The sequence below is a fragment of the Lonchura striata genome, chromosome 4 (assembly GCF_046129695.1).
Source record: "Lonchura striata isolate bLonStr1 chromosome 4, bLonStr1.mat, whole genome shotgun sequence".
In the NCBI taxonomy this organism is placed as follows: domain Eukaryota; kingdom Metazoa; phylum Chordata; class Aves; order Passeriformes; family Estrildidae; genus Lonchura; species Lonchura striata.
In genome coordinates, this window is record NC_134606.1 from 28038064 (window position 1) to 28052692 (window position 14629).

At 36.1% G+C, this 14629-nt stretch overlaps 1 protein-coding gene across 2 annotated transcripts in view; it reads right to left on the reverse strand.

Moving 5' to 3' along the window:
- DLC1 (DLC1 Rho GTPase activating protein) overlaps window positions 1-14629 on the reverse strand; it is a 213829-nt gene that overhangs the window by 127096 nt on the left and 72104 nt on the right. The gene's annotated exons all lie outside the window — the stretch shown is intronic.

Sequence of the window (14629 nt, forward strand, 5' to 3'; positions counted from 1 at the left end):
TAGCCTAATCTTTATTCAGATTTTCATGCTCTAGATTCAAAGAAAAAGGACAAGGGAAGAGATGGACAGAAATAAACCAACCAGCTTCAGACTTGCTATAGAATTTCTCAAAACAGACTTTGAAATTTTAATTTCATTTGATTTGTCTTGTTATATACAATATTGCTTATAGAACCTTCTGGATCAAATTTCAACAAAATTTATAATAGAACATGTCTTAGATGATTAACATTAATATATGCCTTTTGTGATTCTTTCTGTTTCACCTGTACTCTGTCTGGCTAAATGTGCATTGGTTGATTTTGACATCCAAAAATATTACACAACTAGACTAATATTATTCAAACCAAAAATAGCTTCTTGCTGGAAAAGCATTTTCCTTGCATTATTACAAACATATATTTGTTCAGAAGAAGGACGAGTAATGCAACAAAGTCTGAAGAAACACAGACTGAGGAAAATTAACATGCCAAAGATAAATCACAGAGTGAATCAAGGTCTTAGTTTCAAAGAAAGAAAAAGTGTATAATATATGAATTTTTATAAAAAGTTGATATAATTTTGAAAATAAGCATGCGTTTTTTCTCATCTTTCCCACACTTAAGTGGTTGCACTGGCTAAGATAAGTAAGAAAATAAGAAAGAAAATCTCAGAGTCACTATTCACATTAGTCCAAGAAGGAAATTTGTAAAGACAGAACTTTGTAAGGAGGAGAAGGTGAGAAAGAAGCAAACAAGCAGGAAAAAAAAAACCCCAAAACTCTTAATGGCACAAGAAAGAAAGAGAAAACATTAGTGTGAATCAAATGGGAGGGTCAGGCAAAAAGAAGGAAAGATGGGAACAGGTTAACATCACACTAATGTTGAGTTTTGTTAGCTAGAAAAGGTATGGCGGCTTTCTCTAAGAAAAGCTTAGAGAACACTGAGGTGACAACCAAGAGTGGAAGAGTGAAGATGTGGCAACCAAGAGTGTCTGCACGGAAGTCATAAGCTGTCTCATGGAAACGAGATAACAATTTGATAGGGACAGCCTCTGGAAGGTCTAAATGCAAAGCCAAGAGGAACATCTCAAGGGAAGAAGTTACAGGACTCCATGGGGATATGATAATCACAAATAGAGAAGATAATTTTCTTCTGGCTTTATGATAGACTTGAACAGACATTGATCATTATTATAATTGCACTGTGAGTCACTGGCAGTGCCTTTAGCCTAAATGAACTGTTCCTAAAATGCTGTCATCATCATTCACATCAACATGTAGATTTTTGTTTATATTGGCATATCAGATTTAGATATTGTTAATAATTCCATTGGTCATATAAATTTATTTCCTGGAAATATACAGTATTTAAAATTGATGATCATTAATAAATGTTGGTGTACAATGAAATATACATTTTAGTGAATTTGTTAAATGGCAGTCTTAGAGGTTGCTAGGGTTTAATTGCAGGAAATACATAAAATTGTCAAGCCTCAGGGCAGATGTGGAAGTCACAAAATTTCTACTTCTGTTTAGTAGGATGAAGAAGCAATTTAAGTTCCAGAAAATTGAAAGGAAGAATGAGGTAGATTGCTTTCAAGTACCTGTTTTCTAGAATGCAGTGCTTCTGAATTAAGATGTGAAATGAGCTAAAAGTTTCATCAGAACATTCTTTTGCTGCTCAAATGCTGAAGGAAAGAAGACTAAATGGACATAGCATCTCTTGAAAATTCAAAGTAAAGTAAACCACAAGTAAATCTTGTTGAACAAGATCTCAGACAGTCCTCCTATTGTTTAGTTTTTTGTTAATACAGCTACACATGCTGCTTACATGCTGCCCAGTGGGAAAACATGATTGTTACTTATGAGAAATGCTCTCATCTTCAGTACAGTTTTGAATTCACTGGAGACCTTCCAATGAGTTCCATATGTTCCAAATGAATTGCATTCCCAGGAAGTGATTTAACATTTCTGGCAATAGAGCAATTAAACCGGATTTTCCTGCTTGACCAGATGGGTTCACTGTAACTTTACATTATTTCTCACTCTCCTCACAGAACTGAAGAACTGGCCTAACAATTTCTCTATGATCAGATCATGTGTATTTTAGAAAAAAAGCAGACACATACTCTTCAAAGATTTCAACAAACATCTGCCGAAGTCAGGTTCCTTTCTCCGTTCCTAATAGTATGTGCTCTTAACAGCACCAAGAAAGAAAGGGAAACAAAAAGGGAAAGAAATAAAGGAAAAAACTAGACCACTGCTGAAATATATTCAGCTTTTTCTTCCAAATTAGAGGATGTGATTTTTAAATTATGAAAATCTTACTTTAAATATTATGTGAAATTTCTGTGTGTGTCCTGCTGTGTTGCAACTGTGTCACTAAAAATATATATTGTGTGCAAATGTGACAAATTGTGTGTGTGTAAAGTGTATGTCAAGTGCTATAGAATTATCAAATAGTTTGGGCTAGCAGGGACATTTAGAGGTTACCCCTTTGCAATGAGCTGGGACATCTTGAATTAGATCAGGTTGCTCAGAGCAGAGTCCAAACTGACCTTGAATGTTTCCAGGGATGGGGCATCTACCACCTCTCTGGGTAACCTGTGCAGTATTTCAGCATTCTCATTCTAAAAAAATTCTTCTTTATATCTAACTTAAATCAGCCCTCTTTTCAATACAAAAATTGTGCCCTCATCTTTCTTATAAGCCTGAGCAATCCCAGCCTTTCTTCAACCTTTCCTCACAGAAAAGGTACTCCAGCCATCTCACCATCATAATGGCCCTAGTCTGGGCTCCATCATGCCCATGCCTATGTTGAGGACCACAGGGCTGGACAGAGTGTTCCAGGTGGGGTCTCACAGAACAGAAGGGAAGAATGCTCTTCTTCACCCTACTGCCCAAGCTGCTTTGGATGCAGCCCAGGAAACGTTTGGCTTTATGGGCTGTGAGTGCACATGGCTTGGTCATGTCCAACATCTCCTCCACCAACACACCCCCAAGTCCTTGGCAGGGCTGCTTTTGATCTGTCCATTCCCCAGCCTGCATTCCTTAGTGGGGCTTGCCCCAAGTGCAGGACCATGCACTTGGCCTTTTGAACCTCATGAGTTTCCTAGGGACCCTGTCATCAAGCTGTCCCTCTGGATGGGATCCCATCCCTCAGGTGTGTAAACAACACCACTTGGCTTTATGTCATCTGCAACCTTGCTGAGGGTGCACCCAATTCTACTGTCTGCTCTGTTGATGAAGATATTAAACCATGCTAGTCCCAGTACAAACCCCTGAGGGAAACCACTTATCACTAATGTCCACTGGGACATCTGGGACATTGACCACTGCCCTATAGATGCAACCATCCAACAAATTCCTCACCCACCAAACACTACAACCATCAAATCCATCTGTCTGAAATGTAGAGAGAAGGATGCTGGGGGAAACACAAATCAGAGGCTTTACAGAAGCTACATCAATAGCCCTCTCCTTGTCCACTGATGTAGAATCAGTAGATTCTAGAAGTCAGCTAGATTGGTCAGGCAGAATTTGCCCCTGGGGAAGCTGTGCTGGACATTTTGAACACATTTTGGGCAATTTTCTTTAAAATTGCTGTTATCTTGAATGCATAGATATTATTAAATAGTAATACTGGGTTAAATAGCAACTTCTTGTGAGTTTTATTAAACATTTCATGGAAAAGATGTCTTCCAGCAAGAAAAAAATGGTGAAAACTCTGGTAAATCAGTGCATAAATTAAAAATTTTGCACAAAATAAAGGTTTTGTTTGCCAAAATATTTTTTTTTCTGAGCTTTGAAGAATATTCTAGCAGGAAAGAGTATTAAATATGAAAATATCCACAATTTCATAGAGAAATAATTAATTTTTGCCATGAGGAGTTCTTTGCTATGAAATCAGGCAAGTTAGAATCCCTCCCCACACTCCATTACACTGTCAGCATTCACATATTTAATCTCTGACTTTGGATAAAAAATTAGAGCCATAATTTTCCAGAACAGAAGAGGTATAATCAATAAATGTGTGCAGTGTCTTGGTGGTGAAAGCAAGATACATCACCTGCAAAGAAGACAGATCATGCTTGGGGGCAATGGTGAAGGTATGCTGGGCTGCAAGACTGCCACTGTAAAAAGTTGAGGCACACCCAGTCTGACCTGAACATGGCTTGGCTCTCTGTAAAGTGTAGGCAAAGCTAGATTATTTGTATACTGACTCCAAAACCTGCAGAGAAAGCCACTATGAATAAAATAAAAGTAGCTTTTATTTCCGTTCTTTGCACTCACATAGCATAAACAGCTCTATCATGAATGAATGGTTTGCAAATGGCTGCACTAGATGGCAAGTATTTGTATAAACTGGCAAGTTGTTGCAAAGGAACATGTATGACACTATTTCTGAAATAACTATCCATTATCTCTATTTATTGTTGGAATATCTCATAAACACATTGGAATGTCTCTATATTTCAATATTAAAAAAACCACACAACATCTCTATTCAAAAGTTAAGAAATCCACTTTTTTTTTTTTTGTTTAAATTACAGGAGATAAAGTGCATTCGGCATTATTACTGCCATCCAATCGACAACGAATATTCTATGAAGTCCTTTTGTTGTAAAAATCTGTCAGCTATTCAGCTTTTTTCTGGTATTTGAATTAAATGCTGGGGAATTTCCTTGCTAGTGATTCAATACATCTTGATTTGTAAGCATTACTCAATAATTTTGCATGAGCAGGTAATATCTTTTACTGTCCAGGGTGAAGGGAGAACTCCAGGGCAAATATTGACATATGGGGATTTGACTAGAAAGAGAAAATGCAGCCTTCACAGGTGGCATCAATTGCTGACCTCAAGATATTATAAATGCTTTACCCTATTTTTAGAATCACTTTTATGCTATTCACTTCTTATTCCTGCAATTAAAAACATAGTCTAAATTCTCAGCTTAGTAGATGCTTCTGTTAGGAAAGACAGAGACAGTAAAAACTGTGGTTTTCACTGAAATTATTTGCTTCAAGACCAAATCAATTTCCTAATCTATAGAATTAGAAGCTTAATACTGCAATAGAAGCAGAAAAGAGATCACCCTATAAAGACTGCAAACACAGAAAAAGTTATATTCATGTTTTAGAGATGATCTTTCATTTTAAGACCAGAAACAACCATGTAGATTGAAATATATCTCCGTTTTCTCTTTCTACTCAACTGGTCAAAACAAAAATCTAAAATTCTCTAAATATGGGTGTTGTATTGAGCTTCTAACATGAAAGAAAAGAGGTAATATCAACAGAATGTACAATTACTGAGGAAGATCATGAACCAACTCTATTTCAGTAAACAAGAAGTGGTTTGTACCTGAAAACTGAGGTAAAAAATGTCCAGATAGAAAACAAATTTTAAGCGTTATTCTGTTTATCACTAAGCAGCAATATGTTCTGTATAATCTGTAGTCCTTAAATAGAGTTTTAATTTTATTTTATTTAGAACGTATGTGCCAATTTTCTTAATTTGGATAAGTAGTAATTAAAAATTAACTGGGCTGTTTTACAAAAGAAAAAATCTTTGATCACTCAGATGGTTTGGAATTGGGAAATACTGCAATTCATAAGCAGAATTTTCCTCATTAATATATCCGCATTACACCAAAATAAATATCTCTACTGGTAAATTCTGATTTTTTGAAACCAAAGCCTTTCATGCTAATAAACCAGATTAAGGGAGTAAGCACGTAGAAAACCCTTTCAAAAATTCTAATTCATTTATTGTGCCATAATATTTTAGTATTTTCATTGAACATAAATATTAGAAAAAATATAGGAAAAAATCCAATAATGATTAGTTTATCATTCAGACTTATTTACAAAATATTTTATTAAACTGGGAGTTTTTGAAACTAAGTTTTTTTTTTTTTTCCATCTGGAGGAGGAAAGAAAAAATAAAACCAACAACTTTCAGGACAGAATATCTTTAGAAGAGGAATTTAGCAAGTTCTTTGTCTGTGGTCTTTAATTTTACTGAAGAGTAGAGTGGAAAGCAATTAGAGTCCACCCAGCAATAAAGCTGCATCAATTCGCTCATTTTTAGAAAGAAATTAATGTCACATTCAGATGTGTCTGGCTAAGGTTATGACGACACTATGAGTTTAATTCTAGTGGAAGTGCAAAGCTGTATGCTTGCCTGCATGTGTTGTTCTCCAGTCTGTTGCATGCCTCTCTACACTTATTTTGTTTTCTGACTAGATATTTCTGTTTGCTTGAGCCTCTTTATGCCACTCAGGTCATGCAGAGATCTCTTCTAGTTAGTGCTGGACGGTTGGCACTTCTCCTCCCATGAGCAACTGCCAAGAGCCTTCTTTTGGGGTGGTCTGATCATTTCTTCTGTCTTTGTCATTCTGCTGGCAGAGTGTGACTTGTTGGAATGGAAGCACAGAACAAAGATGCAGAATTACTGCCCTGTGCTCTGCCTGGTGTTATCATAGACTTCCCAGAGAGCAGGGTAAGCTCCCAGTGCTCTGAAATCTGCCAGGACTACATGAAGCTGGTTCATATGACAGATAAGACAAAAGCCTGTCTGCAGCTTGTCCAGGCCATTAAGTAGAGTTTGACCATAATAAAGAATTAATTTCTTTCTTTATAGGGCGTCACAGCAGCATCTGGGAATTCCTGAATACCCCAAGAGTTACTGTCATACATTTTGCAAGAAACATTTTTTTTCAAATTAGCAATTGCTAGACCTCAACTTCTCTATATATAAGGACTCAAAATAAAAGTAAAGGCTTAGCTTCACAGGAGTTCATGAAACAAGGAATTTGACTTCCCCGTAAACTGCCCTCTACTTTATGGGATGAACATACAATACCTGAAAATGGGGTCAGTTAAATTTTAATTCAATGTTAAGGAACATTTATATAGATTTTGGTAATAACAAAAATCTTCACTTCCTTCCATTCCCCCAGACATATGTATCTCTTCCCTAAAAAAACCCATAACTTGAATGTTAACACCAAAGCTGAGATGTGACACACTATGCTTCGAACTGGAGCAGCCCCAAGAGTGCTCATGCTTTTCATCAATCACCAGCTGTTCTATTAAGATTCATTTACACAGAGAGCTTTTTCCCAAGCTCACAAGTAACTTTTTGGCTAATATTTATCTTATAAAACATTTTACAATAACAAACATATCAATAAACACTGCCACACTGGCAAAACTGAACCAGAAGGCATGCAGCTCTATAAGACAACAGTAAAATATAGTTAGAGTCTCATGTTTCACATTAGCTTCAACATCATGTAATGTCTACAAATGTGATTTTGTCTTAAAGCCCTGGAGTCTGAGGAATGCTTCTATGTGGCTGACAGGAATCCTACGTGATTTCAGTTTTCACTCGTCCCTTTATATCTAATACTTACAACCTTGGAACATGTTTCATGTAAATAAAAAATTCATAGTGTCATGTGATTATATAAGCTAAAATCTGTTACATGATGAGTCCAAGTTACAAATCAACTGTGAGCACCTACTTACAGAATAAAATGTAATTTAAACAAAAAAAAAAAATCCTACAATTTCTGTCTTTTCTTAGCCTCCTCAAAGAAAACCAATGAATTCTCTGCCCTTCATGCTGCAAGTCACTCTTACTAATTTTGAAGGATGCAGTTATGAAAATGAGGAAGCTCACCTAGTGGCTGCAGTGCCAGGATCTATAACTCTGATGCTGCATCTTCCTGAGCTAATTGAAAAAAGCTTAGCTGTAGAAATCATCAGCTATGTAAGTGAGCAATCTGATTCTAATAATATTTCTGACACTCAGCCCAAATTCAGTGGTTGATTGCTATCTACATTTTTGTATTCCACTAATGTTTTTCTCCTGGATTCAGATATCACTGAGGTTAGCAGCCATAACTCTGCAATAGTTTCTGGAACATTATGTATGAAGGATTGGTATTTATGCTGGTCAAAGAGACCTCACTGTGTTCAGCTTTATGTTCTGCAAAGGAAAATCAGTTGTAGAGCATTGCAGCAGCTGACACCTACTGAGAGAGCAACAACTATTGAGATTTACTAACATTGATCATGTGTGAGTTTGTGCTCTTGAATCTCTGCAGATAATCCCAGCTGCAGAGCCTCTTCCCATTTTTAGCTACAGCAGGCTATTACAACTGTTTGGACTTCTCTAACTAAATAAATAAAAAAAGCAAATACCAATAAGTTAGTTTTTAAAACATGGTATGTATGTTTTGGAATGAATCTTGATGCTTACAGTCTCATGGGTATTCAGTCACTGTGATATTACTTTTGTTAGGCCAGCTGGGAAAGGATCTAAAGTAGATCCTTCAGGAGGCTCTTGATCTTGAGCTTTATTACAGGCATAAAAGAATAAATTACTACAAAAGTTATATTTCTTCTATGATGATGAAACCCTTACTTTCTGCAGAGCCTCACAGTTCTTTGCTCAGAAAGCTGCACAGTCACAAAAATGTGATGCTAATCATGGGATGATAGAAGAGGAGGGGCCTGACAGAAACAGTGATGGGTTTGGGAGCATCGGGGGGGTGTTTGATTGAAGGAAAAAATACATCTAACTTTGCAAGGTAGCAGGGCTGAGCATAACAGAATAAGTGTCAGACTAAGTGTTTCATTAAGTTATCACCAGCCCTGATAAATGTGATAATTAGAATATTTCTTTTTGGTTTACTAAAAGATAGAGAAACAAAGATTAACATAAACCATGTTATTTTATTTTCCACTGAGGAGAAAAATGACAAGCACTAGAAGCACACAAGATGACAATGGCTTTATTTTGGGCAGGAGGTAGAGGTAAATAGGAGGGGAATAAAAATTGAAATATGCTACTTGGACCTCATTTGCTTATTTGTCCATATTCTTGGAATCTCAGCTTGTTCATGCTTCAACATACAAATGTAACAAGCATGAGCTTAAAAAATAGCCAAACACCAATACTGTGACCTTACTAAGACCTATTTCTAGGTCATTCAAGAGAAAAAGAGATGAAATGAAATTAGTTCTTTTGCTCTTTGCATGCCTAGTCTGTTAACCTTTAAATATTTTTCAAAGTTTGAGGGGAGAGTCAGTAAATCAAAACCAGATTTTTTTGTGTGAAAAGTAGAGAATTGGCATTTTAGTTCATTCAAGAATTTCTGTTTCTTTCAATATAGTTAAGTTCCAAAATAAAAGAAAAGATATTGCTTGTATAAAAACAACCCAAACACAGAAAAAAGGAAACAAAATCATGTGACAAGTAAACATGAGAACTTTCTTTTTCAGAAAAAGAAATGGGAGCTTTGCCTTCAAAATGGGGCTGTGGAAAGGATGCAAAGTAGTTTTTAAAATCCATATATAAAAATGAAATTGCTAAAAAATACCACAAGCTCTTGAAATCCTCTTTGGAAAACAAAGGATTCATCACCACAGCTGTTTTATGCTAAAAACCTAATCTTTATTTTATTTGAGAAAAAAAATCCAATTATAGCCATTTCTATTTTAACATCAAAACTCTGGTAAAACTGAGTATCAAATTTCCTCTGCTCAAAGCCCCTAGTACCTGGTTCTCCTGGCACAGTTAATAAATCAGAGAAATATATGTTTTGTCAGCCATATAATTTCCTCAGCTGGAAGTACTACTGTAAGATCACTACTCTAGGTCTGTGATGTGATCGACTCCTGTTACACATCTTCAGGGACTTTTAACACCTTGTTTAACTGAGTAATGCCTGAACTAACCTCTCCTAGTACACACCTACATGGAAAGACACCAGCACAGACAACACATACATTACATGTCTTCTGTCTCTGCAGTAATTCCATTTAATTCACAAGTGCTATCTGCCTAGCTGGGATCTCTGCTGCCATAAAAATGCAGAAACCAAGGGAAATACATCTGGGATGTTTTGCTCATGCTGCTGACAAGTTTAAAAAACCTGGGAGGAAGGAGGAGTTTTGCAGCTGACTGCAGGGGATTCTGGGTTCCATTCAACACCTTAATAATTGGCTATATGTGCTGCAGGTTAAAGTTAGGATGAGCTTACTGCATGGGTAAGGTGGCAGAGTAGTTATTCCTTTTCTTAGAGCAAGACTACTGCCTATAGTCGTGGTCTGCCCCTAACACATTAATAGTAGTCTGACAATCTTTTTTGCCACTTAAAAATATTACAAACATCTAATTTCTCTCAGCTTTAAAATGTGAATAATAATGCTTTAACATTAAAAGGAACGTTTGGGAGCTTTCAAGTGCCTAAAAAACAATTCTGAAAATATTCTGTTTGATTGTCATGATAGACTTTTCTATGCTTCATGCATAAAAGTGTAGTATATTGCAAGATTAACACATAAAAAAAGTCAGTCTTATTTTTTATTATATACACCTTTTTCTTAAAATTACTGAGCTCTTGTCTTCTGAATGATCCAGCATGCTTTGTATTTCTGTAGCTTGCATTCTGATATCAAAACATTTTCCAGTAGGAAGTTCCATATTTTAGTTCAACTGTTTATAAGATTTTGATTTTTAGAATCAGTGAGAGTTAGAGTAGACACAGCTCCATATATCATTGTGATGTATAAAAATGATACTGAAATTTTTATTTAACAGGTATAATAATATTGCATTTAAAGAACTGCCAACTAGAGCTTGTGAAGGATATACTTTTTCTGAAAAATCCTTATTTTCTAAGGATTATTTTTATTTATGAAATACTTAAAAGTTGGAGATTATTCAATACTGCCATTAATTTATCTAACATAAATTCCAAACATTTTTGTTTCCTATACATGATACATTTCTAATTCATGGGAAAAAATAAATTGTTACTGATACAGAGCACAATACACAGCTCTAGTAAGTGAAGCCTCAGGCTGGGCAACCTGGCTCATAATCTTCCTGTCTGTGTTGTGTCTATTTCCTTTTTAAAGACACAGTTCTGTGTAGGCATATATGGATAATCCTAAAAGTTAATAAAAATCTACTCTTAAAACACAGGATTGCTATCAAAACTTTTACTAATTGCTACGTTTACTATGAAGAGAGCAGTTTTAAACTCCTGTCTTTCCCAGAAGTTCTAAAATTGTTCTTCTTTCAGGATTGCTTTATTTATTTTGTTCTGAATTTTATTTTTGGTTTCTGAGCAAAGAAGTATCTCATCAATGTCTGCGTTCCCACGCTATTCCCATGAAAATCTCACTCAGGCGTGCAGATGCACTGCAGATCCTGAGAGTACTAAGAGGGTCCAATTCTGTAAGTGCTGAGCACTTCCTGTATTTCCCCAGGATCATGCCTTACTAGTACAGTTTCCTCCTGAATTTTTCCATCTTTCCCAAACTTTGTGTGGCATATTACAAAAATGTAGTTCACAGTTTCTAAGTTTTCAAAACTTTCCAGAGGGTAACAGCAGACAAAAGTCCAAGTATACTTTTGCCTTTCATACCAATACCAGTTCCCTGAGGAGACTTTGAATTATTCTGTATTTTAGTTAAGAGGGATTATTACTAGTATGAAGCATTTTCTGCCAATACACTTTTGACTGAATCTTATGTTCACACTCAACTCTTCTAGAAACAATTTTTCACAAGCATTTAAAAATCCTGACCACTACAATAGTGCAAAAAACTCTAAAAGGCTGCAAATCCCATTTCATCACACAAAAAGAAAAGGTACTTTTTAAAAAGCAGTTAGTCTGCTGACTGCTGGAATAGATTTATGACAAAATAGCTGTATTTCCTATAAAAATATTTTGTGGAAATATTTATAGGAGTAAAAGAAATATAAAATTTTGTAACCACCCATCTTAATCCTTAATTTGTAAAATGTAAATTTAAATTACAGGCTGGCTGCAGGAAGGAGATATCTCTTTAAAAAAAACTGATTTCTTTCTTGTTTCTTGGCAGCAAAGTGAGCAGAAACATGGCTTAGTGAAAATAAACCATCCCACCAACAAACAAAACAAGAACACTGTACCAATTCTTGTATGAGTGCCTGTTTTTCATTGGAAAGAATGGGAGAATGCAATACCCTTGGCCACCCATGTACTTTAGACCTTCAAACTAAGAGTTTGCGACCTGAACTCAGTTCAGGAAGGAATGGGCTGTGCATGCAACAAGTTGCAAAACTTGCCGTGTCTCTCAAAACAGCAGTAAAAAATGAAAGTTTTATTTATATTTGCTTGCTTTTTAAGTAATTTAGTGATAGCTGTGATAAGCTAACCCACAGATAAATTAGATCAAGATTTTTCTATCTGCCTTTTTAGTGCCTATTTCTCGATTTTTTTTTTGCTTCTAGTCTAGTCAGAATTTGCATCACTCTGATCACTTTTTATAGTCAAATCCTACTCCCTAACCTCACAATCTCAACACAATTTGGAAAAGAGAGGAACATCCAGATATGAGGACCCAACAGGCTAGGGATTATTTAGAGAAACTGAAAGTATCTAACCTGTGTGACTAAAGGAAATCTACTCAGGCATGCTGAAAGAAATGGCTGATATGGTTGCAAGAAAACTTACATCAGTGGAAAACCATGATAGCTCTGGGGTGTTCCTGATGGCTGGGAAAGACTTTATTCAAAGGAGGAAAAGAAGCAATGACGCTAAGCTTGTAAGCTGATCTTAGACCAGGAAAAGACTATGGAGCAGCCCTTGGAATCCATTACCAGACATGAGTCGCAGGAAGGCAACTGGGAGCAATCAACAATTTACTAAGAAAAAATCATCCTTGACCAACCTGATTTATCTTTCAAGATGTAATCACTGGCTACATGGACAAGAAGAGAACAGATAATATACCTTAACTTCCATAAGATTTTCTACAGTGTCTCCCAAAGCAGCCTCATTTAAAAGCTGGAAGTATGAGCTGGAAGAAGAGATTGTGAAATGGGTTGAAAGCGGTTTGAACTAACAGAATTCAAAATTTCCAAGCCATTAAAACTGACATCTTTAACTAAGGTATCTAGTTCATAACCAGCTTGGCTCTTAGAGTTTTTAGAATGTGATGCAACTAATTTGTCTGAGTTCTTAGTGGAATCTGGATGCCCCTTTTAGATGCAGGACAAAATGGCTGAGAAGATAATGCCAAATATCACTCAACACAGAAGAGCATTTCTGCATGCAGCCTGAGGAAAAGATAAAACTTTATGAAAACTGGAATCAGTGATATTTCAAGGCGTTCCCCAAAATGCAAAGGATTGGGAACCTTTGGAAGCTGATTTATCTCCTGCTATGTGCACTGAGTTCTACAAAGTGTAAGAATTTCTTTTGAAGACATCAAAGAAATGCATAAATTCAAGCCTGAAATACAAGCAGGAAAAAGAGAGTGGCTCAAATTGTACCCTTACAGTTGCTGCAGATGTGACAGATTTTCTTGAAGTATTTTCCACAGACATCAAGAAAACAAATAATGGCAGCAGAAGGAGACTATGCTGCTTTAAGCAGCAATGAGAAATTTAATAGGTTCCCAAGAGGTCTGATCAATTTATATTTGTGAGAATGTGACAGTATTTACAAGTGTACATAGCTTCAAAGCCACAATTGAACAAGACTAAACAATCCAAACTTTCAGCTTAGTAAATACCATGCAAAATACCATATATTTTAACACTTGCTCTCCTGATTGGTATGAGTGTTATGAAACCTGAATATTCCCAACAGAGCAGTCCTGAAATCCTGGCATTAGAAGCATCTAGTTGTAAGGAAACCATAAGTTGTTCCTATATACATAGAAACAACCCTGACATACAAACAAATATATTGCAGAAAGTTTCCTGATATTTCTTTTTCTCCTATGATGAAAATTCCAGTTAAGTTATTAGGAAGTTGAAACTTAGGAAAATATGTCACAAAAGATTGATTTAGTATTTCATGACTAGAGCGTCTCTTCAGGATAGCCTCTATCTTCAACAACTCTGTTCTCTCATAGAAGCTATAGAAAAGCTGCTGCAGCTACAGTTTTCTGGCTTCCATTAAAAATCAAAATATTCTGAAAGCAATTAGATATTGTTCAGACCATCGCTGATTAAAAAGTACTGGAAGTGCTGAAATTTATTACTTCCTATTATTCCTTTTTCAAGTTAACATACTCATGTATTGTAAAATTTAAAGGATTTCTACAATGTTCCCCTTCCCTTCCCTTCCCTTCCCTTCCCTTCCCTTCCCTTCCCTTCCCTTCCCTTCCCTTCCCTTCCCTTCCCTTCCCTTCCCTTCCCTTCCCTTCCCTTCCCTTCCCTTCCCTTCCCTTCCCTTCCCTTCCCTTCCCTTCCCTTCCCTTCCCTTCCCTTCCCTTCCCTTCCCTTCCCTTCCCTTCCCTTCCCTTCCCTTCCCCCTTTTCCTTTTCCTTTTCCTTTTCCTTTTCCTTTTCCTTTTCCTTTTCCTTTTCCTTTTCCTTTTCCTTTTCCTTTTCCTCTCACAAAAATCGCATAGAACAAAGTAGAAGAGATCAGCTATTCTGACCTCTATGTCTTACAGACAATTATCTGCCATGCATTTCAAAGAAGTAGTCTTCAGGAGAGGTTCAGGTTGCAGGTCAAAAGTATTTCTTAGTAAATTAATTTATTAAACTAATTTAAATAAACCAGATATTAAAAATAAAGAAAATTTTGTGTAGGACATTATGATGAAGGGAAAGAAAAATAAATCA